The sequence below is a fragment of the Trachemys scripta genome, chromosome 5 (genome assembly GCF_013100865.1).
Source record: "Trachemys scripta elegans isolate TJP31775 chromosome 5, CAS_Tse_1.0, whole genome shotgun sequence".
In the NCBI taxonomy this organism is placed as follows: domain Eukaryota; kingdom Metazoa; phylum Chordata; order Testudines; family Emydidae; genus Trachemys; species Trachemys scripta.
Window position 1 is genome coordinate 34,081,463 of NC_048302.1, and position 24,950 is coordinate 34,106,412.

The 24,950-nt window shown below is 41.4% G+C and overlaps 1 protein-coding gene across 3 annotated transcripts in view; it reads left to right on the forward strand.

The window, feature by feature from the left end:
- ANK2 (ankyrin 2) overlaps positions 1–24,950 on the forward strand; it is a 584,612-nt gene that overhangs the window by 53,927 nt on the left and 505,735 nt on the right. Inside the window, exon 1 of one of the 3 annotated variants that reach the window (XM_034771767.1) lies at positions 4,552–4,695. The exons of the other annotated variants lie outside the window; for them this stretch is intronic. The gene's annotated coding sequence lies outside the window, so the exon portion shown is untranslated. Of the gene's footprint in view, positions 1–4,551; positions 4,696–24,950 lie in introns of those variants that run through there. 3 annotated transcript variants of the gene reach the window in all.

Genomic DNA, 24,950 nt, shown 5'->3' on the forward strand with positions numbered 1-24,950 from the left:
ATTATTGATTTCATTCACAATGAATGAAAAAAGTGATTTTTAGATGCATCAGAAAAAATGGGAGCAGGAATGGGGAGAAACCAAAAAAGAGGTTCCATTATAGACATTATCTAGGTTTCCTCACTTTAACTTGTCCTGCTTGTGCATGTTTTGCATAGCAAGATCCAAAATACTCATGCTTTCCCAGGCTGCATAAACAGTACTGGAGTCTATAATATATTTTGAAGTCAAACTAAGTGATTTTAAATCCAGGATGGGAAATATCAGTCATGTTGTTAAGTTGTGTGCAAACCATGTTCACTTATCTATCTTCTCCCACAGAACCTCAAGGTTTCATTCAAGAAGAGGTCTGTACAACAACTATGCACAAACTCCAGCACCCATAACTATTTATTTTTGTTGTTTTTTATTTAATTGGGTTGATATTTAGCATGATCATTAGAGCTGTGTCAGAATGAAAACCCCCTGGATCCAAATACCCCTTGACTGGCGATTGAAAGCATGAGCTGATGTGCAGTGTCACACTATAATCTCCTTATATCCTTTTATATATTTCTGCATACTAATTATTGTCCTTTTCCCTTTAATAATATGTTGTTATATCCCACCTTCTGTCAGTTTCTCAATTTTCAGGGTAATACTTACCCACTAAAACCTCCAAATCCAGTATGGTTGTAACAATTAAGGGCCCAGTATGCAACGTGCAAGGACTACAGGATTGGGTCCTCTATGTAGAGATGCTTTTCTGGTCTTCCTTGTAAATTTGCACTTAAAGAAAACATCAAGTTCATTTCACTTTTAGATGCTGTTACAGTGACAACACTATAATGACGACAATATTACTATTCTAATGCCCATGCTGCACTGACGTGTCTATTATTATGTAGAAGTGCTGTTGGCATTTTCTCTGAACCACAACACAGCGCTGTTTTCCTAGGCATCTGTAAAGAATACTGTCTATGCTTTGCTGACTTTAATTTTTTTATTTACAAGTTGTTATTCCTTAGCCAATATCCTACAGTGGTTTGCTTTGGGTTCTGCTTTGGTGTTCCCTTATTTCTGAGAAATGAGAGAGGAAAGAAGCTATCTGCACATATACTATGAGGGGTTGAATAGCGTAGTAGGTCTACCTGAGAAAGCCACTGATTTCAGTAGGTGTACCACATGTGGATTTAAGGTCCTGGCCTCAACACCTATAGAAATCAATGGAAAGACGCACTTACTTTGAATAAGGCCCCAAGACAGAACTGGCCCAGAATGTGGTCTCCAAATAATCCATCCAGACACTCAAATTAGTTTTTGCCTTTATTAAACTTGGTCCTCTAATCCTTTATAAACTCAGTTCTCACTAAAGCTTATTGGAGGAATGTGAACTTGCAGCAAGGCATTACAAAATTTCCATTGCAAAGAGTTACCAACATTGAAAGAACTCCATTCAAAGCCTCTTTATAAGATTAACCTTCCTTGTAGACTGCAGATAGCATCTGAACTTCCTATGCTAAAAAAGCGAGAGCAGGGTTTAAACTAGTTTATTCTTAAGTATCTACTATGCTTGCTTTGTGATAATCTAGGCAAATTACAGTATGTATTTTCACAGTCCATATATATTTTAAAAATACTGTATATTAAACCACAGATTACAATTGCATTTTAACACATATTTTATAAATGGTTCCAAAGATACTTTTTAATGGTATCAAGGATTTTGTAGTGGAATCTCATCAGAAATGCTATCCAGATTTACTTCAGAATATCTACTTCAATAATATTTTGTAGTTTGGCCAGCCTGCAGTATTTGAATTTCACCATGCAATCCAGTGACTACCTTAGAGGGCTGAATTTGGTAAACGTATTTCAAAAAGTAGCAAGTCATCACCTGGTACATATTTTTGCTGTTCATATGGCGTTATTCATAATTTGTATTTTATACTTGGAATTAATGCTATCCTAACCCGTCCATGCACATGCTAAAGCTTGGAGCAATAAGATCATCTGGAACATATTACTCAAAGATTTTGAACCAGCTCCTTCTGAAATCAATGGCAAAACTCCCATTGGCCTTTTAGAAGGATGATTTTAAGGGTAACAGAACCCAGTTTTCCTCTTTAAAGTGTGTGGGTTTATTTGTTTTTGTCTTTTACATATTGCTCCCTCCATAAGAATGAAATACCAAACACTCTCCTGCTTTTTCATTAGTTTTTACTCATTTAATTTAGGACAAAAAAAGTCAACAGAAAAAGAACTTTCAATTTACCTGAGGTGCCTTGGTTACTATGATATTCTTGTGTACAGTTTCCGTGGCCACAGCCATCAAATGAATCTCTTTTAGTGTTTGCCAGACTGTGCTGTGTTGTGCACACATCCTCTCTTGTCATACGGCAAGAGTGTCCGATCACAGATGGACCCCAGCAAGCATACCCATACTCTGAGACTACGCTGGGACACCATTCAAATCTTAGAGCTTACTACTGTGTGTGTGTGTGTGTGTGTGTGTGTGTGTATAAAAATCCTTGATGTTATTGTTCAGTAAGTCTCAAGTCAACTTTACATCTTGTACCTGAAAGAAATCAAATAGGCCCAATGCGATCTAAGAAGCATAATCTACTCCCATATTTTGTTTCACCAGCTATACCAGCTTCAACCCTTCCATTTATTTCCTTCCATTGCTGTTGCTGTGGATTTTTCCATTCTGCCCCCTCCCCAGGCCATGTTGTCAAGCCACCACTCGCTTTATTCAAGTCTCATTCAAAAAACCCCCTTCTCCTCCTATAGTGCCCACCAGAAGCAAGTTTAGATATAATGGACCTGATTCACCACTTCGTTACTCCAGTTTTACGCCAGTGCAACTTCACTGATTTCAGTGGACTTGCACTGCCATAAAAATGCAGTAGTGCATTGGGTTCTCAATCGTTCTAACAAAACTGAAGGTCTCCCTTCTCAGCTGGCCACCTAGACTAGCAGTTTCCCGCATGATTCTGAAGCAGCTGCTTTCCTCCAGAGACTCCTTTTTGCAGCAAAACCATTACCACTGTAATTTTGTTTCTGTTTTTCTTTAAGGATGGTGATGGTGGTGATTTTGGGTTGGAGGTTGTTTGCCTATGAAACTACATGTACATTCCTGAAATCATCACCTTGCGTTTACACTTCAATCAGGAAAGAGAAGCTCCAGGTGCTCCTGTACACATTGTGGTGGTGATTATTTGTATGACACTGGCATCCAGAGTGCTAAGTGCTTGACAGTGAAAGGCGGTCCCTGTCCCAAGGAACTTACGTTGTACACAGAGAAGGCTGGCAAAGGGAAGGGGAGTAACATGAAAGTAGAGTGATGGTTGTCACATGTTGTGATAGTTGCAGGCAGGGCTGGCTCCAGGCACCAGCTTAACAAGCAAGTGCTTGGGGCGGCCAAGGGAGAAGGGGCAGCACGTGTGGCAATTCGGGGATGGCAGGTCCCTCACTCCCTCTAGGAGCAAAGGACCTGCTACTGAATTGCCGCTGCCGATCGCGGCTTTTTTTTTTTCTTTTTCCCCCAAATGCCGCCGCCGATTGTGATCACAGATTTTTTTTTTTTTTTTTTTTTTGCTTGGGGCGGCAGAAATGCTGGAGCCGGCCCCGGTTTCAGGGGCTGTGAAATAACTATGGTCCCTGGGGAGGCTTCAGCCTCAAGAACTGCCTCCCTCAGCTCATGTGGCTGGGGGAAGTGGTAGTGCTTCATTTGGGGATTGCCATCTATTGGGTTCAGGTTCAGTGTTGTGAGGGTGAAGGGCTTCACACATTCCCTGACACTGCTGTTGGTCCCCTGGGCTTCTGCTAGAATGGTAAATTCCTGTCATTAAAGCAGTGGTTCTTAACCTGGGGTGCACGCACCCCCTGGGGGTGCGAGATGCCCTTTCTGGGGGTGCAAGACATGCCAGATTTTTTTAAAAGGTAAATAATTGAAAATACAAATTAAGCATAGGCATGTAAGTACAACTACTTTGTTTCATCAAACCTATGTATTTATTAACATTATACATTTTTAACGATTACTGTAATGTACAAACAAAAAATATATCTAGGTTTAAAGAACTGACCTACTTCAACGATTTTTGATAAGGGGTGTGAGAACATACTTTGATTTTTGATAAGGGGTGTGAGAACATATTTTGAGAGGCAAAGGGGTACAGGCTGCAGTAAAGGTTAAGAACCACTGCATTAAAGGAACCAGAGAGCCATGCTATTTATTAGCGTCCCAAGGGGGAGCAGCAATCTCTGGAAGAATCTACACAAACTCATTCAGAGCCGTGTTACCTACCAGCTGTGATGCTCAGGAATCTAAATGCAACTGAGGAGAGCCAAGTTCTTGTGGGCGGATGGCTTGGAGCATTCAGGAGGTAGGGTTGCCAGTTTTGGTTGGATGTATTCCTGGAGTTTTCATCACATGATATAATCTTTAATTCCTGGAGACTCCAGGGCAATCCTGGAGGTTGGCAACCCTACCGGGAGGCTCTAATGTTGTCATAGTGATCATGTGGTGCTGTGTGGGCTGCAGGCACTGGCCAGCAGCAAGCACATGGATTACAGTAAGGAGGCTGTAATCGGAAAGTCTGTTGGAGCTAGAAGAGACATCAGTTTGCAGGAAAGCTTGGAGGCTCGCTGACTTGTCCCTTGTGCAGGGAGGGGTCACAGCGCAGAGAGGAAGAGAGCCTGGTGTTGGCTGTGAGTGGTTGTATTGTATCATTCTGCGACCGGGACGCTGTAGGGGGTTGAGGCTCCTTAGCTGAATTCCTTTATTGACTTGCAGCAGGGAAGTGCTGTGTGTTACCAGTGGATTTGCAAACTGCAGGAATTGATGCAGACAGATCCTCATCCTTATCACTGATCTTTGTAACATCCATGTACCACAGGCTCATGGCAGCTTTGCTCTGCACTTGCTGTTGTAGTTGGATGCAGAATTATGACTGCTGTTGATTTAGTTCAGATTTCCAAACTAGTCTTGAGTAGACTTAATGATTCTCTTCCCTTTGGAGGTTTCCCTGCAAAAAAGCAGTGTTGTCTCTTGCAGGAAACAGTGATAGGATATTTGGATTTGTGTCTTAGAGGTTGTGGCAAAATGAATGGTAGTTTTCTTGTTGGATGGAGGGGGGAGAGTTTTGGGGATGGGGAGGTAAGAGTTTCTAAAATGTGTTACTGACAAAGAAAAATGTCTGTGTATGTGTTGCCCAGACCCTTCCTCTGACCAGGACAGTTGTAGGGTTGTAAGTAGAAACCCTAGAGTTTGGGTTATATTGTGTGAAAACTATTGAAATGCAGAGCTGCAGAGAAGGGTAGGAAGACTGTAACCAGTGTTCTTCAAAGAGAACAGGAAATCTGCCTTCTGGGAAAAGATATCTAAAATAAAAGATTTCCCCTATTGTTTGGGGGCATCAGAAAGTAAATTCCCATTTTTATTTGAAGGCAATGGTTTGAAAGTGAGTTTTGCTCCCAGCTGCAAACGCCTTTCTATTGAAGTATTTATAAAAGGATAATAATGTTGCCAACAATAAGAATGAGCTTTTGAGAAGGCACACTGAGAGATTTATTAATAAAATCCTGCATGATTTCTAAAAGGCCCCCAATCCAAAGGATTATTTTCTACAGGTTATTAGGGAGTTTTATTTCTTCCTCCCCATATAAACAGGTGTTTTGGGGTAGAAAGCAGCTCCTCTCCATAAGATTTTTTTCAAGCAATGCAGAACAATAGACTATTGTGAGGTGAGGTGACTCCACCCCGATTCCACTTTCTTATCAAGATAATGAAGATCAGTTAGTAACTGACCTTTTTTAGTAATGAGCTATTGAATGAAGGTAACCTTTTTGTTAGAAATGATTAGTCAGAGAATCACAGGTGTTGAATTTTGTCTGAGTGAAGTATGAGTAAGGAGTATTGAATAGGGTCCTTGGGTGTTTACAAATCTAGATTCTTTTCCTTGCTTTGACTCTGGTTTCATGCTTTACACAGGAAAAAGGAAATCACCAATATTACTTATGTCCCTTAAAACAGTCTCAGTTGTACTAAGGTATCTGACGTGTTTTTAGTTGCTTATTCTATGGGAGAAAATGTTTCAGAGAAAAACAATCCACCAAAGTACATATTAAGCTCAAATTATTACAAGTAATTTTATTATAGGAGACTGGGCAAAAAGATATGTTAGCTGTTTCCGATTTTGTTTTCCTAGGGCAGATGCATGTGTTTGATCTTTATAGCTGAGGTATGGAGGAGGCCTTAATACTTGGATACCGCTTTGGTTACAAATAACAGCTGCTTAGAAGATGTTTACACTACAGTCGTGCTCTATTGTAGTGTTTTCGTGGGATGATCCATGTTTACTGTTAGCACATGTTGAAAGAGCAGGTTGATACAGTATCGTATGTATGCAGAAAAACAGATATTTTAAAAAGCTCTTTGCTAAACTACATTTCTTTTGCTAACTGTGTTCAGGTGGCTTTCGTGTTGCATTTTTTTAATCACTTATGTTCAGTCATGTTTACTTCTCTTTATCCCCATATTTTCTTAACCATTCAGACGAGTGAACAGAATTGCAGTGCGCAGTAGTAAATGGAATGTGATTTCAAAAGATAACCTGGTATTAGTCTGCTCAGCGATGGTAACAGAGGACCTGATCAAAAGCCTATTAAGATAAATGGAAAGATTCCCTTTGACTTCAGTTGGCTTTGGATCAGGCGCCTAATGTCCATCTGTTATAATTGTTGAATCTGGACTTTGTCTTCTCAACAGGATTCGGGAATTTGCTTCCAATTATTTTTCAAATAGAGATGAAAATCACATATCTTCTTGTTTTTCATCTGTATTGTTGGTGGCTAAAATGTTTCACGGGGCGTGGTTTTGTAATAAATCTTGGTTATGGTATTGCTGGATTATTTTATTAGTCTGCAGCAATCAGCTTACCCTAGCAAACTGTAGGTAATTATGCAGACCGTGTACAATCCTTGACCTGTCTTTTCAATCTAGGCATTAAGCTACATTGATATAGTACAATAAATTATCACTTGTCAACAGTGCTTGAGTTTTTTCTAAGTATAATTAAAGAGCTGTTCTAGGCCTACCAGCTTGTAGCTCTGAATAAATAAATAAAAGCCTCTTGCTCGAACTATTTCATGTCTGTCTGTCTGTCTGTCTGTCTGTCTGTCTGTCTGTCTCTCTCTCTCTCTCTCTCTCAAGAGTGATTTATTCAAATAAATATATTGCCATACTTGAGGTAAGCGCTGCTCAGAGCCTGCACCCCTGACCCCCTCCCACGCCCAGATCTCCTGACCCAGCCCTGATCCCCCTCCCGCCTTCCGAACCCCTCAATCCCAGCACAGAGCACCCTCCTGTACCCCAAACCCCTCATCCCCAGCCCCACCCAACCCTAGTGCCTGCCCCAGTTGAAAGTGAGTCCCAAAACTTCCATTGGCCCTGATTCTGCTTTCTTTCATCAATTATCTCAGGAATATCTCCACTGAAATCAATAGTCACACCAGTGTGTGCCCAGAAATAGGTTAATCAATTTCTTTATCAGCAGGCCTGGACCCAGTTTCTTAAGCTTTCTGAAATTTTTTAAGGTCATTGATGTTGTGCATAATGACTCTCTCATGGTTTTGAAAACAAATACATGATTTATAATATGATGCTTTTGAAGTGTAAATGTAAATTGATGCCCATTTGGTTTTGTCTACAGTGGATAGCTTTTGTCACGTACTGTATATTGCTGTGTACAATGTTTGGGTCTCTTTAACTGATACTATTTAGTCATAAAACACAAGCAGATATCTCATGTAGTAAACAAAGCAGCAGATTTAAGTTAATGCTAATGTGTTCCCAGTCAGAGCCAAAAGCATTTCAGGGTTGTTGTAACACACTGGGCGCACATTCCATCCATCTAAATGTCCAGAGGAGACAAAGATATAGATTGCCCTGTGGTACAAATCAGCTCACATGAGAGCCAGATGCTACTGTTTATTACTGTCAATAAGTTAGCTGAGTGGAGTATGGGAGTGGAAGGATGATCCTGTGGTTAGAGTGGTAGCCTGGGACTCGGGAGTAGATAGAGTGAATAATTGATTTTTTTGGTTTGCTGGCCATTCCAAAAATGTGTTTTAAAAAAAACACCTGGTTTGGGTTGAACTGACTGGAGGAGGAGGAAGTGGGTGCCTTCCTTATAAGCTTATTTCGCTTGGGATGTGAGAGACCTGCATTCAATCCCCCTCCTCTGCCTGAGGCATGGAGAGGATTTGAATTCGGGTCTTCCATATTGCAGGTGAGTGTCTGAGCCATTGAGCTATCTGATGAGGGTGGGTGGGTGTCTTTTAATCTCTCCTGTTGAAGTGCTTCTACTTTTTACAGTCAGTCTTTGGAGCAGGGACATTCTCCCACCTTCCAGGTGTCTCTCCTTACTACCAGGCTACTGGTTATTCTTGCTCTCTCTTTGGTACCACTGACTACACCTCTACCCCGATATAACGCGACGCGATATAACACGAATTCGGATATAACACAGTAAAGCAGCGCTCCGGGGGGGCGGGGCTGCGCACTCCGGCGGATCAAAGCAAGTTCGATATAACGCGGTTTCACCTATAACGCGGTAAGATTTTTTGGCTCCTGAGGACAGCGTTATATCGGGGTAGAGGTGTATTTAATTATTTAAGCACTCCTGGATTCAATAGGAGAGATTAAGAGCACTCCACATAAGAATATTCTGTAATCCAGTGGCTAGGGCAATGGCGTGGGGCTGGGGAAGAGGGGTTTGGGGTACAGAAGGATGCTCTGGGCTGGGACTAAGGGGTTTGGAGGGTAGGAGGGGGATCAGGGCTGGGGCAGGGGATGGGGTCACAGGTGTAGGCTTCGGGTGACGCTTACCTCAAGCAACTCCCGGAAGCAGTGGCATGTCCCCCCCTCCGGCTCCTACGCAGAGGCGCGGTCAGGAGGCTCTGCACACTGCCCCGTCCGCAAGTGCCGCTCCCACAGCTCCCATTGGTCAAGGTTCCTGGCCAATGGGAGCTGCGGAGCTGGCATTTGAGTTGGGGCAGTGCATGTAGCTCCCTGGCTGCTCTTATGCCTAGGAGCTGGAATGGGGACATGCCACTGCTTCTGGGAGCTGCACAGGGCCACGGCAGGCAGGGAGCCCGCCTTAGCCCCGCTGTGCAGATGACCGGATTTTTAATGGTCAGAGGTGCTGCCAGAGTCCCTTTTCGACCAGGCATTCCGGTTGAAAACTGGATACCTGGCACCCCTAGGCAGAAGGGGGAAACGGATCCCTGTAAGTGCCTATAGTGCCTTGCCTATGGGGGAGCATGGGGTTCAACTTGAGCTACTAACCCAAGTTTGTTGCCATGCCTTCACTACTATTTTAACCCAAAATAGCCAATGCAGATTAGCTAATCCAAGTTAAGAACACACCTTTTTGCAGTGTAGACACACTCTGTGTCTCTCTAAAATGAGGATAATAGTAATTCCCGACCTCACAGGGTTTTGGTGAAGATAAATATATAAAAGACTGTGCAGTTTTCAGAGACTATGTTAATGGGGACCAAATAAGGAACTGTAATAGAATCTGAAATTAATATTTGGATGTTGGTTTTAGATATATTTTATTGGTAATGTGTTATGTCCAATATCTGTCAATAATGCTTAAATATTGATTTGGGCCAATTAGTTAGCATAGCCCCTGAAACCACCTGTTGTATTAAACTGATTGCCTAACTGATGCAGAATTCCAGTTACTGAACATGATATTGAATATTTGTTATCATGGCTGTGGTTGAATTTTATTTGTTTCTTTACCATATCAAGGAACAACAGGCATTTTTAAAAGTATGGTCTTGAGCCTTCAGCAAATATTTATTAATGTGAGCAGTCCCATTGTAATCCAATATTGTTCAGGTGCATACCTGTTCGCAGGATTGACCCCTGAATGCCAGTGGTTCCACTTGAATGGGACTACTCAAGTGAGTTAGAGCCATTGGTACATATCAGTTTATCATGAACTAGAACAAATAATAATCTGGTATTTGGTGTCATGGTTAGGCTGCTAAATACAATCAGTATTGAAGTTATTACAATGTAAGAAGTTGAAGTGATATCTGTCTGCTCAGAAGCTACATGTAAATATATGGCTCTGTTTTCCTAGAACTACTTTAATGAGATAATCAATACTTTGTTAAAAATTTAACAAAAACTAAAATCTTTCTTGAAAACTCTGCATTTAAATAAAAGTAGACATGGATATGCTTATAGTGCACAGCAATTAGATATAATTTTTAAAATGAACTCTTCAAGAAGGTTTTTTTTCCCCTTATATTTTTAAAGACTTGGTTCTTGAAATATGGATGTCTGCATTAATGTGATACAGTAGTAACATCACCATGGTGCTAATGCTACAGCTTTCAGGAAATCAAAGCAGAGCAGGTCTGTATTGTATCAGTGCTGCAACATCTGCTTGCAAATCTATAACAATTCTTCATACAGCAACATCTCTAGGTTCTATTATGTGAGTAAAATATATTTATAATAAATCAACTATGTGTTGAACTTCACTGGGGAGAACATAGTTCAGTTTCTAGAAAGATGGTAGAAAACATACACATAAATATTGATATATATTTAAAATTACTTTGCACACCCCTTGAAATTTACTTTTAATTAGATGTTGAATACTGTAAGCATTCATAATGTATGTTTGCAAAGTTATAGACTTTAGGCCCCAGTCTCTGTTACCCTGCATGTCATGTATTTATTTATGCAAGAACCAAATGGGTATAAAGTATTACCAAACAGAATGATAGTCTTTTATTCTCACCTGGCACTCATGAAAATAACTACACATGATGCAGAGCAATGGCAAATCAGGATCTCTTCACATTCTATTTTTGCCTGAACTCTTAATTGTATTTTTTCAAAACGTTCAGGCAATTAGAAAAATATTATTTAGAAATTATGCAGCCAGATATCAGTTTCTTAAAGGGTACGCTGAATGTGATACACTCTGTAAAAGACAAAATGGCCACTCGGTAGTAGTAAAACCTCCAGAAATAATTATGATGGTAATACAAATGATATTTCCTATGAAGTCTCATATATCCTTTTATATGCTTGCCCACCCACATAGGGATTTACAAAAACAAATAAACATGTCTTCTATTCTATTGACAAGTCTGAAGAGAACTGAAGTAATTAGAAATTGAACAAGAAATTGAAGTACTTAATATTCACAATAAAAATAACTTTTCAGACAGAGTTCAAAACCGGTACTCCATCCTCATCGTCTGAAAGCTGCCTTTGACATAGTCAACTGCACACTCCTTGAAATCTTGCCCTCCCTTGGCTTTTGTGACTCTGTCCTCTCTTAGTTCTCTTTATGCCTCTTTAATTGCTCCTTCAATGTGTCCTTTTGAGGATCCTCCTCATTCCTGTTCCAGCTTTCTGTGGGGGCTTCCACGGGGCTCTGTCCTTGGTCCTTTTCTCCCTCTACACCATATCTCTAGGTAATCTTATCAGAAAACACAAACTCAACTGTCATGTCTATGTTGATGTATTTTCTTCTGTCCAAACTAAAATTTTGTCATGTCTCTGACATAGATGTGCAGTCATCAACTCAAGCTCAGCATGACTAAAACAGAGAATAAATAGTTCGCTAAGAGAGTGGTGCTATAAGGAGGGCTTTGGGATGTATGGCCACTGGGAGGCTTTCGGGGACAGACACCTGTTCTCGCGGGATGGGCTTCACCTGAGTAGGGAAGGAAATAGACTTCTGGGAGGGAGGCTGGCTCATCTTATCAAAAGAGCTTTAAACTAGGAAGTTTGGGGAGAAGGTTGGGAGATGCACAGTTAATCTCCACGCCAGATTCCAGTATGGAAAAGGTGAGTAAAATGAGAGGAGACATAGCCGGGGAGATGAGATTGGACATAGGAAGGACAGGGGGGACGGACGCAAGGAGGCCCGCAACTTATAGTGCTACGAATGGGAGACAGGCTAAACGACATACATTAGGGTGTTTATACACCAATGCCAGAAGCCTAGGTAATAAAATGAAGGAATTGGAGCTCTTGGTCCAAGAGCTGAAACCAGATATCGTAGGAATAACAGAAACGTGGTGGAATGGCAGTCACGACTGGAACACAGGTATGGAGGGGTATGCGCTGCTTAGGAAAGACCGGAACAAAGGTAAAGGTGGGGGGGTGGCATTGTATGTCAATAGTGAAATAAGCTGTAAAGAAATAATAGTTGATGGATTAGATAACACAGAGTCCGTCTGGGCAATACTCACACTGGGTAATAGGACTACTAGAGCCTCTCCGGGGATAGTGCTCGGAGTGTGCTATAGACCGCCGGGATCGACCCAGGATATGGATAAGGAACTATTTAATGTGTTTAGAGAAGTAATTACTAATAGAAACTGTGTAATTATGGGGGACTTTAACTTCCCGGATATAGATTGGGGCACAAACGCTAGTAGTAATAATAGGGCTCAGATGTTCCTAGATGTGCTTGCTGATCAATTCCTTCATCAAGTGGTAGCTGAACCGACGAGGGGGGAGGCCATTTTAGATTTGATTCTGGTAAGTAGTGAGGACCTCGTTGAGGAAGTGGTAGTGGGGGACAATTTGGGCTCCAGTGATCATGAGCTAATTCGGTTTAAAATACATGGGAGGAGTAACAGAATTAAGTCAAAGACTAGGGTTTATAATTTTAAAAAGGCCAATTTTAACAAATTAAGGGGACTGGTAAGGGAAGTGGATTGGGCAAACGTATTAATGGATCTAAAGGCAGAAGAAGCCTGGGATTACTTCAAGTTAAAGATGCATGAGCTGTCGGAGGCCTGCATTCCAAAAAAGGGAAAAAGATTACAAAGCAGGAGATTTAGACCGAGCTGGATGAGCGACCGACTCAAAGGGGCGATTAGGAAAAAACAGAAAGCGTACAAAGAGTGGAAGAGGGGAGGGATTAGTAAAGAAACTTACCTTAGCGAAGTCAGAGAATGTAGAGATAGAGTGAGAAAGGCCAAAGGCCGTGTAGAGTTGGACCTAGCGAGGGGAATTAAAAGCAATAGTAAGAGGTTTTACAGCCATATAAATAGGAAGAAAGCAAAGAAAGAAGAAGTGGGACCGCTGAAGACTATTGCCGGAGAGGAGATAAAAGACAATCTAGGCATGGCGCAATATCTCAATGAATATTTTGCATCGGTGTTTAATGAGGCCAATGAAGGTATTAGGGATACTAGCACCACTACAGAGGGGCATTCAGGATGGGGGATTACCGTATCCGAGGTAGAAACAAAACTTGAATGCCTTAATGGGGCTAAGTCGGGAGGACCGGACGATCTTCATCCGAGAATATTGAAGGAATTGGCGCGGGAAATAGCAGGCCCATTAGCGATAATATTTAATGAATCTGTAAACTCGGGGGTGGTCCCGTTAGACTGGAGAATAGCTAATGTGGTTCCTATTTTCAAGAAAGGGAAAAAAAGTGATCCGGGTAATTACAGGCCTGTTAGTTTAACATCTGTAGTGTGCAAGGTATTAGAGAAAATTCTGAAAGAGAAACTAGTTGAGGACCTGGAGGTTAGTGGCAATTGCGATAAATTACAACATGGTTTTACGAAGGGCAGATCGTGCCAAACGAATCTGATCTCCTTCTTTGAGAAAGTAACGGATTTATTAGATAAGGGAAATGCGGTGGACCTAATATACCTGGATTTCAGTAAAGCGTTTGATACTGTACCCCATGAGGAATTATTGGTTAAACTGAAAAACATGGGGATCGATATGAAAATCCAGAGGTGGATAAGGAATTGGTTAATGGGGAGAATGCAGCGGGTCGTATTAAAGGGTGAACTGTCAGGTTGGAGGGAGGTTACTAGTGGAGTGCCTCAAGGTTCGGTTTTGGGACCCATTTTATTTAATCTATTTATAACTGACCTCGGAACCGATTGCAGGAGTGGGCTGATAAAGTTTGCGGATGATACGAAGGTGGGAGGCGTTGTAAATTCGGAGGAGGATAGGGATATCCTGCAGGGAGACTTGAACGAGCTTGTGAATTGGAGTATCAGGAATAGGATGAAATTTAATAGTAAAAAGTGTAAGGTGATGCATTTGGGGATGACTAATAAAAATTTTAGTTACAAGATGGGGACGCATTGGTTAGAAGTAACGGAAGAGGAGAAGGACCTAGGGGTCCTAGTAGACCGCAGGATGACTATGAGTCGACAATGCGACGTGGCGGTGAAAAAAGCCAATGCTGTCTTGGGATGCATTAGGCGAGGTATATCTAGTAGGGATAAGGAGGTCCTGCTTCCGTTGTACAAGGCGCTGGTGAGACCTCATTTGGAGTACTGTGTGCAGTTCTGGTCTCCCATGTTTAAAAAAGATGAACTCAAACTGGAACGGGTGCAGAGAAGGGCCACTAGGATGATCAGAGGAATGGAAAACCTGTCGTATGAAAAGAGACTAGAGGAGCTTGGGTTGTTTAGTCTGACAAAGCGAAGGCTGAGGGGGGATATGATTGCTATCTTTAAATATATTAGAGGGATTAATACGAGGGAGGGAGAAGAATTATTCCAGTTTAGTACTAATGTGGATACGAGAACGAATGGATATAAACTGGCCGTGGGGAGGTTCAGGCTTGAAATTAGACGAAGGTTTCTGACCGTCAGAGGGGTGAAATATTGGAACGGCCTTCCGAGGGAAACGGTGGGGGCGACGGACCTGTCTGGTTTTAAGATTAAGTTAGATAAATTTATGGAGGGAATGGTTTAATGGTAAAACATAGTAGTCAAGGAAAACCAAGAAATGGTAGGTAAATTGTATAATGGCTGACAGGGGTCAGGCTGGAGACTCTTGCCTATATGCTCGGGGTCTTACTGATCGCCATATTTGGGGTCGGGAAGGAATTTTCCTCCAGGGCAGATTGGCTGAGCCTCTGGAGGTTTTTCGCCTTCCTCCGCAGCATAGGGCAGGGATCTCTAGCAGGAGGGCTTCTGCCGATTGAAGTCACCTAAAACAGGATTGGGGACTTCAACAGCAGAGTGCAGGGAAGGGGTAGGGACGGTTTTATGGCCTGCAGCATGCAGGGGGTCAGACCAGATGATCATAATGGTCCCTTCTGACCTTAAAGTCTATGAGTCTATGAGAGCTTTTAATTCCCCCCCCCCGCCACCTACCCCAAGCCCTCTTCACTATCTCCTTCCTGTATCACTGTGGACAACACCACCATTCTGCCTGTCACTTGGGGTGATAATCTGGATGTCATCTTCAACTCGGACCTCTGTCTAGGTTCTCACATCAAGGCTATGTCTAAATCTTGTCAATTTATTCTGCATAACATCTGTCAAACACGGCCTTTCCTAGCTATCCCCACAGTTAAATCTCGTGTCCAGGGTGTCATAATCTCAAATCTTGATTACTGTAACATTCTTCTCCCTGGCTCAGTGGTGGAGTCAGTATTTCCAAGGGAGGAGGAGGCGATGGGTCATTGATGATGCCACCTGCAATTATACCTGTTGGCTTGCTGATTTCACGTTACCATGCCTGCTGCACTCTCTACCCTGGCACCGCAACCCTAATCCTGGCCCGGTGTGGAGGGGAGGCCCCAGCCAGGGTGAGGTGTGGGAGCTGGAGAGTGAGCCTGGCCTGCAGTCACCCAGCAGTAGTGACTCCTGGCCCACAAGAATGGGCCCAGCTCCCCACTCTGGATGTTGCGAGCTGACATATGCAGTTGCAGTGCCATTCAGGTTTGGCTCGGCTGCCCCTCCATCAGGATAGAGGGGTTGCTGGGTCAAATTTGAGTATGGTGCACAGGCAGTTCAGGGCCACGTGACTCTGTGCACCCTGGTGCAACACCTGGATCTGGGAGCTGTGTACAGCCCTACGGAACAGGAGCCACCGCTGCTGAGTGAGCACAAGGCAGACTCATTCTCCATATCCATGTGAACATTTGTGTCATGCACCTCCTTTTGTCAATTGCATAATATATTTGAAAAGATGCTATGCATGCACCTAAAGGCCACTGAGGGTGGGGTGATGATCATCCTCCGATCCCCATTTCCTTTTCTATTAGCTTCACCACTGCTCTGGCCTTGACAAATGCAATCTTACGCTGTTCATATCATTTCAGAATGATGCTGCAAAGATCATGTTCCTAGCCCGTCACTTTGACCATGTCATTCCTCTTTTTGCATCCCTCTACTGCCTCCCCCTTCTGAATTGCATCGGACATAAGCTACTTGTTCTTCACGTTCAAGGCCTATCCCTACCCTGCCTGTCATCTCTCATTGTTAAATTTTACAACAAGCACCTTCATACTTTTTCCAATGCTGCCTGTCAATTGAGAGGAGCACCATGTAAACAGCTGCAAAATTAACACATTATCCTCCTTCAAAATCCTCCTTAAAACTCTCCTTTCTATGGTGTCTACAAAAAACTTGACAACAGTTAGGCTGCTGATGTGCTGAGACCACTGCCTATCATGCTGACTAATATTGTTTCCTTGTACTGTCTGTTTTTTTTAAACTTGGATTTGGATCCAAGATTTAAACAATCTTTGGATCATGGATTGTCTTTTTGTTCTGTGTTTGTACAGCACCTATCACAGTGGGGTCTTGGCCTGTAACTGGGGCTCCTCAGCACAACTTGAATACAAATAATAAATAATATCTCATCCAGCGTACCCTCTGTTATCGCATATTTAATATTATTCATCTGGTTGTGCTAATTGTTGTTAATGGAGTGTACATGGCTTATATTACTCCCCTTTAAGATTATAGCTGATCAGTAGGCCTGAAAGCAATGAGAGCTTTGCCTGAGTCAGAACTGGGGATGGGAACAAAGGAGGCTGTTTTCTGAAGCCACAAAATATACACCGCTCCTACGAAAATGATTCTGTTGCGTTGTATTTCCATTTTTGTAATGATGGTCAGAAATGCAACCAAGTGCTTGGTTACTCTGCAGAGATGTTTTCGCTCAGCTTGAGTTAATGTTAACACGTGCTGGGCATTTTGAATAGCAGGTGAAATGAATACCACTACTGTTTTGGGGGATTTTTTTTGAGTGGCTGTCATATGCTATTGAAGTATGATTCAATTCAAATGAATGCAACAGTGTGCTAAAGGGGGGCATGTGGGATCTTTCCAGCCTTCTACAGAACTGTACTCTCTCTTCAATATATTGCACACTATGCAAGCATAGAAAATCACTGGAAATATGAAGATTATTTTCTCTTTTGGAATTAAGTTTGTTATGACTGTACAGAGCGATGTCAATTTTCTACTAGGATATTTGAGAAAATACTGGTAAATTTTGTGATGAGAACTTTATAGCCTAACATTTTTAAATACTGATTGTACAGTATGTGAGTCTAGTTATTAAACCTGGCCATAGGACTTCAATGGAGCATCCACCGTCACTTTTGCTGCAGCATTTTTTGTTCTCTCCTATTCCCTCCTCCCACCCTACTGCCCATTTTCACTTGTAGCCATGAAAGCAGAAATTGGAAATTCTTGTCTGCCTGTCTTCCTGTGTTTTTTCATAGTTCCTAGTTCCTCCATCTGGAAGCACAGGCCAGAGGTCTCAAGCATCTGTAGGGCTAGAAAAAAATTAGACTTTAGTTTTCACAATTTTTTGAAAGAAATGGGATTTTTTTGCTCAGTTTTTTTTCAGGAATCTTTTCATGTTTTTGATGGAAAAATAGAAAAGAAGCAGTGTTTTTATTTTAATTAAAAATAAAAGGTGCAGAAAGGCAGTTGAATCTGCTTTTAGCGGTTGAAAGAGAAACTGGCAGTGTTTACTCATTAGATTAGATTTCAGTGACAAAAATATCCCAATGGTTAGAACTGTTATGTCCTGCATAATCTGTGATGCAAAAGGGGAAATGTTGCTGCCAGGGCAGAGGTGGAGCAGCTGTCTGATTAGTTTGAATGGCCAGATACAAGAGCCACTACAAGAACTCAGCTCAAAGCTATGCAGCTGAGGTAGGATTTGAAAGACCACTTTAACTGTCAGCCACAGTAATGCGATGCTGTGAACTGTGCTCTATCTAGCTCTGAAGTTTTGGGGGTTATCAGGATATGTGTGGTGCTTGTTGTAAGTTTGTGAATATCACACATGCCAAACACATCAGAGAATGGCATAGGAAAGTGTCCTTCTGGGAAGGGAGAAATAAGGCAGCCATCCCTAGAAACCTTCAGGAGAAGATCGCAGAGTACTTCCAAAAAACTTTCATGGAGATCCCTCAGGAGGATGCAAGGGATATCTCTATGTACAAACAGATTGCTCCATGTCTTCCCTCCCTCTTCACTGCCTAACCCTACATGGGGTTGAAAAGAAGATAACTCTAACTTTTCTCATATGAGTAAAACAGTGACAAGTAGACATCTATGTCCTGCTAAGTTGGGGTTGGTCCGTGCACTATCTTCACATTTAAACATTTTAAGGGAGAATGCCAGCACACACTTACCCAGGTTCCTTCCCTTGGATCGGGCTCATCCGTGCTTGGCTGTTGGGATTGACTAGAGTGCGGTGGAGTCTCATACAGATCCTGGTTTGTGGCATAGCTGGACCTCTCCCCGCCCCACTGTTGCATATCTCTCTTCCTCCTTGCTGTTCACAACAGGGGGCTCTCTTTCAGGCTTCGCTGAGCTATCCATGGAGTGCTGGTGGAATCTCCACCAAGTGTCGCATGCAGTTCGTTGTAAAAATGGTAGTTCTGCAGCTCAGCACCAGATTGTCTGACTGTTTACCTCCCTGGCTTTGCGATATGCCTGCAGTAGGTCCTTCGCTTTCACAAGCACTGCTGCTGATCCCTGTCATACCACTTTGACTGCATCCCCTATGCAACCTTTTCCTAGGTGTCCACCTTTCTATGACTAGTTTGTAGCTGTGCCTGCACAACCTCTTTCCCCCACAGGCTCAGGAGATCGAATATCTCCTATCTACTTCAGGCAGGAGCATGTCTAGTTCATTGAGCTGGAATGGTTGGTTGAGCGGAAGCAACTGTCCATTGTTGTGCAAGGTGTGCTCACCAAGCTGGGAAATCAGGAAAAGGCATTCAAAAATATGTGGTAGTTTTAAAGGGAGGGATGATTTCCAGTCTTGATGACCCTTGGGCAGGTGAGTTCACAATTGTGACCAGAGCGTCGCTATTGGGGATTGCGGGACAGCTGCTGGAGGACTGTCAAGGTCGATGTAGGTCATGCAGGTTCTACACTTGCACTGCATTGCCGTAACAGAGCACTTACATCGGTGGGAGACACATTTGAGTGTATATACATGCACAAATGAGTTGCATCAACCTAATTTTGTAGTGCAGGCCAGGACATTGTCTCTCCACTAGGGGTATAGTCCAGTCCTCAGTGGAGGTTGCAATATAGATTGGAGCCCCTGAATAGAAAATGGGGTTCACACTTGGAAGTTTTCTACTCTTGACTGTGCCTGTCTCTTTGGTATAAGAGAATCTGCATATGATAATGTTTAGTGCATACTGCAAAGTCCTCTCTTCTGTCTAGCTTTTCTGAGGCAGTGGTTTGATGGATATGGAGTGGTTAGAGGGTGACTCTTTCTGTGCCATTATGGTTTTATATTTTTGCAGTAAATATATTGTGTATGGATCAGGGCAGACTATTGCAATTTATCATGATTTGTACTTTTTTTCATTGTACCTTTTAATGCTGTAAGATAGTCTAGAGCTTGGGAGAAGTGCTGTAAAATATTAAAGAAATAACGTATTTTTTATATACAGCTTTGGGAGTTGAGGCAGAGATATGGAGGCCCTGATTCTGGTACCTTTACTGACAACAAGAAGCACCTTACTCCACAAATTGTCCCATTTGCTTAAATAGGGCGATTTGCTCAGTAAGGTACTGCCTGTGATATTGGGGACTGTGCCTTTGAGGGTTGAGTTTCCCAGAAAGTCTGGGTGGGAGTGCTGTGCAGCTGTTTTTGCTATGCACTGCTAGTTGGAAATGGATACAGAATAAAGCAGAGCTCTTGGAAGTACTTTAAACACTGAGTGATCATTGAACACCACACTATCCAGCATGAGTAAGGGCATTCAAAGGTGTCCATTCGTGATTTACCAAAGACAACATGGGATGCTTGTGAACAGGTGGGGCTAGAATAGTAATCTCCTGACTCCTTACTCTCTGCCTTAGCTGCAAGACCTTCTTTCGCCTTTGTTTTTAAAATCAATTGAAATATTTCCCTCCATAATGACTACAACATTTTCCCCTCATTCCCCTGCCAGGGAAGCTAAGAGATTTGGTGATATATGTTTTAAGTGGAGTGTTGCATTCATTTTAAGGAGCTGGGGGATAGGAGACTTCAGTTTAGGTCCAGTTCTTCAAGGAACTGAGAATTTCTTGTGGCAATGGAAGCTAGGAAGGAACAGCATTTTGTAAGATCAGGCCCTGAATAAGGTGCTCAGTAAGGCCTCGAGCCTGAAACTGACTCTGCATGGGCATGCCTGCACCCACAAGGAGCCCCACAAAGGGCTCATTTGAAAGTTTGGGGCCCAAATTAGTAGCATGGTAAAAGGGACTTGGATACTATTGTGATGGATGCCAATATAAGAACCTACACAGCGAAAGAGTTTACATATAAAAGGCAACATTTCCTTCACAACTGTTTCTTTGACCAATGTTTGTCTTGTGGTGGCATTTTAGAACAAGATTTTGTTTTTTTCAGTGTTTGTTCTTTTTAAACTTTTTTATTTTTTGAGCATTCAGTTCAGTTTTCAGCCCATCATATTTATCTTAAAAGAAAATATGCACATTGAGATTTGGTATGCCCATTGAGATTTATGGGCATACCAACTTTTAAACTCCAGTCTTCTTTGCTGTAGCCTGTTTTTTTTAATAGCCAGATTTCCCCCCCCCACACACTTCTTTTTAACATTTTTTTTAAAACAGTAATGTGTGGGGTAGAATTTTTTTTCCGGGGATGGGAAAATCCTTTTAATTTAACATAAAAATAGATTGAGAATTAACTGAAGTTTAAAAATAATGTCACTATCTGACATACACCAGTCCATGGAAAATGGGGAACTACCTGATAAAAGCATGGAGACACACAATTGTGATAGCACTTTTTGTTTTATGTACTGTGGTTATCATTAAAAAGTCAACCCCACATATTACATCTGTGATACTGTAGTTATTCCATGTACCTGCAATAGGAAATAACTGTTATCTCAGATACTGGGTGTGATAACTGAGGTATATGTTGACTTTTCACATAATAACGTGGTTCACATGACAAATACTGCAGTATTAATAATGTATATGCTGTGAGATACATGCAATATGTGTAGTATCGTTTACTAGAAGGAAAATAAAGGTACACCACAGGTATGGATTTTCATACTACTTTGATAGAGCTCCATAAGCTTGCTGCAGACTGATCTGTTCTTGTACTTTTTAGTAATGAGGTTCTCAGGTTACAAAAGCACAGATCCCTAGGCTTAGAGGGAAACACAAATGCATGTAGCCTCAGCACATTGTGGATGAAATTTCCAAAAGCACTCAGCATTGGCCTCTGTGCCTATTAGAGTCAATAGTAAAACTCATGGGATCAGAATTAGGCTAGTGCTCAGCGCTTTTGAAAATCCCCATGAGGTTTCTCTCTCTTCCCCCCCCCCCCCCCGGCATAAAAGAGAAAGTGCATTAGTGTCTTTATCTTCAGTAGACATGAATATTATTGTGAGAGTCCATTGTAATTATTTTCTTGAGATTAATTGAGGAATATAAAAGAACTGTCTGAGAAGAGACCTGAACAATCATTTGTGTTACTCTCTCGGAGTGAAGGCAGGATTTGATTATTTGTATAGTTTTCCTTGCCAGTACAGATTAGAGTTTTAGTTTCTGGAACATTAACAAAAGTAGCTGTACTCCAGAGTCCCAGTTGTTTTCAAGTTGTCAAAAAATGTATAAGCTAAAATTGTGAACATGTTTTTGAGGCACACCAACAAAATCCTTCTCTTTCAAGTTTTAGAAAAGAATCTATTTTGAAACTAAATGTGTACATACAATTAGATTTTGTGTGTAGTGCTAATGCTAGGGTGAGAAGGTGTATCTTAAATTTATTCTGCATATCGAATCCAAACATTTTTAAAGCATGAAATAAATGTTTCTCTTCTAGATAAAAATGGAGATTAAAATATTTACACAAGAAAGTGTGGAGTGTTCCCAGTCTTGCTTATAAATAAAGTCCCAATTCTCTTCTCACACCAGTTTGGTAAAACTATATGGACTTGAGTGGAGATACTCCTGACTTATATCACTAGAAATGAGATCAGAATTGGCCCATTGTGGTTAAAGATAAAATTTTGCCAACTCTTCCCCTTCCTAGGCTACTTTTCTGAGCTTGTTTCTTTTCATAGTCTCCCTCCTGCCTTCTTTGCTCCACCAATAAAGCCATCCTACATCTTTGGCTGCTTCCTGCACAGCCTTCCTCTGGGTTTTCTTCCACTGCCCTTTCTTCTTCTGCCCCTTATGCTTGGGATACCCTTCCTGAGCTGGTCTCTACTCTTTGAAATTCTTTTTCTAAACCCATTTCTTCTGTGAAACCTACAAGAAATTAGCCAATGCAGCCTTTTATGTATTTTATTCCACTAATACAAGCAAAACAAACATTTCTCCATGCTGTGCAGTAGCACTCACTGAGTTATCACATTATCTTACTGATGTTACTTCTGCTCTTACTAACCCAACCACTTCCCTACTGTCTCATGTCATGTTTAATGTTGGCTTGTATGGTGTTTGGGGGAGGGAACATGTCCTTTATTATGTTTAGAGATGTGCTTTGTAAAATTGTTGTGATGATAAATCATACATTTTTAGTGGTGGAGTAAAGCACGGGGAAGCGGTTCAGCTTTCAGTCATCATTTTCTTTGTTTTTCTTCATAGTAGGTCAGATTCTGATACTTAGAATGAGTAGTACCTTACTCCATGCTAAGCTCCATTGGTGTTAGAGGCTTCTTGCCGGGTATAACACATCATGAGTAAGAGTATGCAGTCTCTCACTGTAATTCACATTTTTGTTTGCACAGAACAACAGAATAGGGATTTATCATGGACTTCTTCACTCCATTGTCTCTTTGGAAAAAGCGATTTGTTTTCCAAGCACAAAGATTGATAATCATTGGGTTAAGAACCTTAGAGATTTTTATCTAATTGAAAAGGGAATCCTTGGAAGCTGGCATCTGAGCATCTATTTAGAATGTATCAAATAGTGAATCTCCAGTATAAGTAATATGCCAAACTATAAACTCAGATGCCTGACCAGTTCAAATTGTGTATTTTAGTATTGCATAATTTATTTCTATACACTGGTTATGCTCATTCTAGGGACCATTTCACACTGTACTTGGTAACTCTTTTAATTTTCTGCACTTTTATATTAAAATGACCCTGCTGCTCATCTATAGAACATGCAAAACCCTCTATATTACATTTTTTAAAGTTCCCTTTCAAATATCAACATAGAATTGTAACTTTTGGGCATAAAATTGCTACTGTTTTAGTAATCTCATATTAGCTTATTTAAATAAGAAATGAGATTGGAATATTACTCTGGAGGCATCTAAATAAATAGCATGATTAACATAACCTAGTGAATGATGTAAAAACACTGTGTAGAGCACTTTAATGTTTATAACTAGGCAATTCTTAAATAAAACAATATGACCATGAAATCTGATGGGGGTTTTGTATATTTATAGAGAGCAGTAAGTTTACTAAATGATGGTAAAAGATTAAGAGTTATTCCAGATCCCAGCAAAGTCAACGGAAAGAGCTCTGTTACTTAAGCAGTGATTAGCTCAAGCTCTCAGTCCTAAACTGCTGATCCTTTGGGTTTATCTGTTATGCTGTCGTCATGCGACTCAGATCAAAAAATCACCTGGTACTGTACATTCAGAAGCACGGCAGGTGTATGGGTCCTGGATGTATATAAAACATTTGGCTTTAAGCAGTTAAGATCTAACCCAGGAAGAAATACATCTGGTTTCCACATTGTGCAAGTCAGTTGTAAAAGTTAATTTTTAGATGGGTTCCTGGATGTTCAGGCAAGATGTATTTTTGAATAAATGGGTCTTTCAGCAGTTATGAAGCAGTTTTGCCATTTTTCCTAGGGCCTTATTCTCCCTTCATTTACACAGATGTAAATCAGGAGTAACTCCAGTGACATCCCTGAGCCTGCTCTAAGGTATGTCTGGTGTCAAAATAGATCCCAATGGGCCCCAGAATTATGGATGTGTGCAGTGTGTGCCAGGCAAAGCTGCAGTGCCCCTGAGGTCGAACCCTAAAAATTGGTGTTTGTGGTTCAGGGACTGAATTCTACAACTCTCCTTCAAAGAGCTATTGTTTTAAAAATCTCAGGTATTGAACTATGTTCTGTACTGTCTAAGTACACTTAAATTGGATTTCCTTGTGGAAATGTATGCCAATTTTTTCAAACCTAATTGCTTGTGTTAAGGACTTAAGCCCATGTTTAGATACCTAAATAAGTGGTCTAACTTTCAGATGTACAGAACACCCACCAGCTCCTCTAATTCACATAACTCTAGCCTGGATGTAGGTGTTTAACTTTGGCACTCAAGTTGGAAAATGTTGGCCATTTTTATATAACTTCATTAAAGTTTTAATGTACATATGGTCCAATCCTGAGAGATGCTGAGTGCCTCCCGAGGGATTCTAAACAGCCCTCAATTCTCACTGACTTCAATAGGAGCTGAGGGCACTCAGCACATTTCTAAAGGTTGCTTTTTGTGAGATCAGGCCCATAATTGGCAGAAATAAACAAATCAGAAATTCCTTTAGCAAAGTTGGAAAGAATGTTGAAACATCTCACACAGTGTTGAACTCTCATTCATTAGTGCACTGCAGGCAGCCCTTCATACAGCAATGCTAGAAATTGGCTGCTACATATGCCAAATAACCTGCTATTC